Source organism: Hordeum vulgare, chromosome 7H (assembly GCF_904849725.1).
Source record: "Hordeum vulgare subsp. vulgare chromosome 7H, MorexV3_pseudomolecules_assembly, whole genome shotgun sequence".
NCBI classification, from domain to species: domain Eukaryota; kingdom Viridiplantae; phylum Streptophyta; class Magnoliopsida; order Poales; family Poaceae; genus Hordeum; species Hordeum vulgare.
Genome location: NC_058524.1, coordinates 606,535,436 through 606,540,327, shown reverse-complemented (window position 1 = coordinate 606,540,327; position 4,892 = coordinate 606,535,436). Strand labels below are relative to the sequence as shown.

The 4,892-nt window shown below is 46.3% G+C and overlaps 1 long non-coding RNA gene across 1 annotated transcript; it reads right to left on the bottom strand.

Moving 5' to 3' along the window:
• Positions 1 to 1,138: 1,138 nt before the first annotated feature.
• Positions 1,139 to 1,477, bottom strand: LOC123410097. Its single transcript, XR_006612965.1, has 2 exons — positions 1,338 to 1,477; positions 1,139 to 1,241 (listed from the first exon to the last, which is right to left on the bottom strand). It is a non-coding gene; the product is annotated as an uncharacterized LOC123410097 (long non-coding RNA).
• Positions 1,478 to 4,892: the final 3,415 nt, after the last annotated feature.

Sequence of the window (4,892 nt, the reverse complement as noted above, 5' to 3'; positions counted from 1 at the left end):
ATTTTCCCAATCCTCAAAAGATGGCTGGAAGGTATATTGTTTATCTTGAACAGTCAATGAGTCAAACACTCCACGATACTCTTTTGCTATATCAATCATCATGTAGGTTGAGTTCCATCGAGTTGGAACATCAAGACTTGGAGTTTTCCTACATTGTACACCATGTTGCTAAATGATCTCTTGAAATTTTTCCTTTCGACTCGGCGAGCTTCGAATATATTTCACACTTTCACGTATCAGATTGATCACTGGACCAAGGAAGGTCAATCTTGCTTGACATATCAGATTTATGACATGGGCGGCACACCGTTGGTGAAACAGCTTGCCACCACCAGCTAACATATTCTTAAGGAGCAGATATTTCCTCAATAGCTTCATCATTGCACCATTGTTGGATGCATTGTCGAGCGTCACAGCAAACAAATTATCTTCATTGTTCCACTCTCTTACAAAATTCACCATGATGTTGAACATTGCAGCACATGTGTGTGGCGTCTCCATAGCTGTGAATTTAACTATCCTCTTCTGCGGCTTCCATTCCTCGTCAATGAAGTGAGCTGTGATGCAAATGTACTCAACTGTCTAATTTGATGTCCACAAGTCTGTAGTCAAAGAAATCTTGGATTTGGAGTTTTTGAACATCCCTTGCAGAATTCGCTTCTCTTCCTTAAATGCTTTCATGCAATCATCCTTCACTGTTTTTCTGCATATCATTTTGAAATTTGGATTTAGACTAGAAACAAATCTTCTGAATCCATCATACTCCACCAATGAGAATGCCAACTCATGCAACACGATCATCCTCATGAGCTCTCGACGTGCTAATGCCTGATTAAAGGTCCAAAGCCCCATTGCAACTCCATCCGGACTCACTATAGAAGCACTCAGCTGCCCAGAAACTCTAAGAACCTTCTTCCTTTCCTTGCATCTCTTCAAATGTTTGCGCAATTAACTTGTTCCATGTTTACGCTCAGCACAAATATTCCTTGCACAATGTTTGCACTCAGCAGCTACAACTATGCCATCAACACGAATAGGCTCATATTCTTTCCACACTTTAGACAAAAACTTTCTTCCTGGTTCAGAAAATGATCCCATGTCAATGATATCAACTCCTCCCTCTTCATCTTCTTCATCATCCTCATCTTCTTCTCCTTCCTCTTCTTCTTCATAGTCAATATCTTCTTCATCGGCCTCATCTTCCTCAAAATCAACCATAGGAGTGTCATGTGAACGTCCTGCTGAGTAAAGGACACAAGTGTTAACATTGCAGTTAGATAATAACTTATCAACTCTTAAGTTGCATCCTTAGAAAAAGAAAGGTTGAAAATGCTCACCATGATAAGCTTTGCAAATGTTTATCGAAGAAGGAGACAACCCTGGAGGTGGTTGAGCCCTTCTCATTGTCGCACCGGATATCAACGATGAACTGCCACTTCGGTATGCCTCCTGGTCCCCTTCTTGCTCTTCCATGTTTCTGATCATAGAGAAATATAGGATCGTTACAAGGATCACCCCTTCTTCCTCAAAAAGTGACTCTTGCTTTTACACAAATGTAGAAACTGTTTCTGAATGAAACTGCAGGTTACATTTAGACAGCCAGACAGTTTCAATGAGCTGTCTCCTGATCTCCTAGAAAATTCATCAACTGCAGGTTACATTTTGCTGTAACATCAAATGCCTGAACTGTAACAGAGGAATTGCCTGAATAATGTCTGTATTTGCTGTAACATCAGATATGCATAATAACTGTATCAGGTTATTCAACTCGGTCTTGGAAGGAAACCAGCAAGAAAGTTTTACCTCCGACAAGTTGGAGAGGACGGCGACCGGGATGGCGTGCTCGACGGCATCCGGGACGACATACTCGAGGCGAAACGCCGGCGACAACAGAGATACTCGGGGGCGTCCGACGACGACGGCGACGGCGGCACAGGTGGTCGGGGGCGTCCAGCGTCCGGCTGCGGCACAGGTGGTCGAGGGCGTCCACCGGCAGAGGGCGGCGGCGGAGATGGTCGAGGGCGGCGGCGGAGATGGTCAGGGGCGGCGGCGGAGATGGTCAGGGGCGGCGACGGCACAGGTGGTCGAGGGCGTCCATCGGCCTCGGGGGCAGCTCGACTGCTAGGGTTACCTGGCTGGGTCGACCCGTGTGACCCATTGAGTTGCACGGTGCCGGCTTTACTGGACCATGTATGTTTTGAGGCCGACCCACCTAGCCCATTGGCCTTGATTTTTTGGGTCGGGTCAGTGACCCAGTGGGCCGACCCGGCCCATTCTCATCCTGAAGGCAGGGTGTCCCCATGTCGTGGGAGCTAGGCCTAAACACTAGATGAGGCATACCATGCGTAAATGCTGACTTGACGGATGGATGGCCACCGATCAACGCCAGCCAACAATCAGCATCCATCATTCTTGCATTTTAAAAAAAAATTGTTTGAATTGCTTATCACATGTCATATGGATGTGGTCCGTCATTCCTGCAAGTTACGAGTAAAGTCGAGGCAGCACCTGGCTACTACAACGAACGGCACGTATACATAAAGTTTTAAAAAAAAATTAATATCGCAAAAATATAAATTAAATCCAGACTCTGCATCCGCACACAACCCTTAAAAAATGGCATCGCACAATTCTCTCAGCAACAACACGTACACAAATCATTAGGAAAGGAAGAAGATGACGAAAATCATCGAAAATGGATGGATGGCCACCGATCACCGCAGGCTGGCCAACAACCAACCAGGATCGTCACACCTGCAAGTAACTAGTAAAGTCGAGGCATTGCATGCCACACCTGCCTAGCATAAACGACTGACACGTATACTCCGTTCGTCCTTCAGCAACAGCGATGTATGCATATACTCTTCATGTAACCTGCAGCTGGTGTCGCCGTCCTAAAACGATGGGATATAAATGATCTGAAAACAGCCGAAGAAATGCCAGGAGATGTCGCTTTGCTGGGATTCCATTATTCCCTCTTCCTTGAGCAATACACTCGGAGCAAGTATAATTCAGACGTCGGCCCGGAATATGACACTTCAAAACACCTTCTCACGGCACGGAAGGTGTGGGGTGACGGCATGCAGGCACATGTTTTAGGCGTGGTGAAGTGCAGTTTTACGAACCCTTCTTGCTTAATTAGCTTGCCCGGCCGCTTCCATGTTTCAGTCGCGGCAGTTCATGCTGGCCGAGCTCGCCAGTACTACTACGTACCAGTGCGCTGGATTTATTTGCATTTGTGTAGAAGAAGAGGTGCTTTCATAGTTGTCTTTGGTATGTTCACCATGTTTTAATTACATAGTGATCCAAGGATATTTACCAGGTTCAAACCATGCTCAGATATAGGCCGTTTCCTATTAATAATGCAGATTTCCTTTTAGAACAATTGTTCTTTTTTAAAAGAAAATAACAGTTGATTAATTAAGTCTGTAATTTCTTTGGTTAATTATAAGTCTGCAAGTCCGATTCGGCGCACATGCTATCACCTATCAATTTTGCAGCCTTCCACGAGGATACAAAATCACTAATTAACTAGTACTCCTGTCAAAAATCACTCCCACCTCCTTAGATTTTGAAGATCACTTTCATTTTTTTAGATTTTAAAGATCACTTCCACCTTGTCAGGTTATAAAGATCACTCACACCTTCTCAAGTTATGACAAGTGGTGTACTGCATGTGTGCCATTTGACATAGTCTGAGAGTTTTTTTTTCGTAGATCCATATTTTCATAACGTTTCGTCTCTTAAACCGTGCGCTCAAATCTCGAACCGTTTTCATCGTTGGGTTTCTCGCGTCAAGATCTTCAAAATTAGATCCCATATTGATAGATTTTGATGAACTTTCTTTTCACAAAAAAGTACATAACGGAAAAAACAAAGAAAAGGCATTCATCCGGCTAAATCTTTCTCGGATCTGATGGCTCGCGAGACGACTTATCTTTTAAAAAGATTCGCCGTCCAACACATAGCAGCCCCCTTATCGGTGTCTAATTTTACACATGTTTCATGTGGTGGGGTTTGGAAAGATTTTCCCCTTTCTGAAAGGGCCACCCTATGCGGCATGTGGACTGATGGGGTTATAGTCCTAGGGTAGGGTCATAGGCCTGTCATGTAGGTCCTACCCAAAGACTACCCCTCACAAAGGACAAGGCCCTTAGTCAGTTCCGACTGAATTAAGGAGTCCCCATCATCCAGTCGGTAACAGGTCCTCGACCATCCAGTCGGAGATTAACATCCGAAGGATATCAAGCTAACCGACTGGATACCACTCGGTACATCGTAACCCCCCTGGAGGGAAACGGTCGTACGTTTCCGGATGCATTTATTAGCGTTTAAGGCGTATGTTACCTGTAACGTACACATTCAATCCCCACTACTTCACCCCTGTACCGGAACCGTTGTGGAGGGCAGCGCACTCTATATAAGCCACCCTCCCCCACTAGTAGAGGGGTTAGCAACTCATTGTATTCCATATTTCCACTCGACAACAAGCTCCCTGAGCACTGAGACGTAGGGCTATTACCTCCACCGCAGAGGGGCCTGAACTCATACATTCTCGCCGTAGCTAGGACTCTGCCCATCCTTTTCGTACCCTACACATCTACTGTCAGGCTTATACCCACGACAGTTGGTGCCCACCGTGGGGCAGGCGTCTAAGCGACTTCCGGCGAGTTTGCGACTGCTTCCTTTCGTCATGTCGTCCGGTGGAGATTCGAGCATGGGTCACCAGATCTTCTTCGGCACTCTCTCCTTCATCGTCGACGACTCGACGTGGCTTCGGGATGCGCCCCTCGACGTCGAGGCGCTTCCCCGTCGCGGGGCTACGCACTTCCGTGCCGGCGCCCGCGGCATTCTTCTTTTCCAGCAGTCGGCTCCGGTGTCGACCTACACCG